We start from the raw sequence: 245 nt of genomic DNA, 5'->3' as shown, positions 1-245 counted from the left end.
TCAGTGAAAATAAGTATCATCTGGTAGGTGCCAATTAGTAGCTTAAACTGCATTGTGGTTGACCTGATAGCAAATGAAAAGCATAGTTACTGGAATAGAGAAAAGTCTGGAATATTTAGTTGGTCAGTACAGGTCACCATACTTTCATTAAGCACATCTGTATGGCTTCATAACAATTCATTTTAAAATACTGTAGTTGCAGTCACTTGACTACAGCAAGAGGAGATGCTTTCAAAGTTTCTGAA

Source organism: Martes martes (genome assembly GCF_963455335.1).
Source record: "Martes martes genome assembly, chromosome: 1".
Taxonomy (NCBI): Eukaryota; Metazoa; Chordata; class Mammalia; order Carnivora; family Mustelidae; genus Martes; species Martes martes.
The sequence above is the reverse complement of the archived record's forward strand: the minus strand, read 5'-3'. Positions refer to the sequence as shown.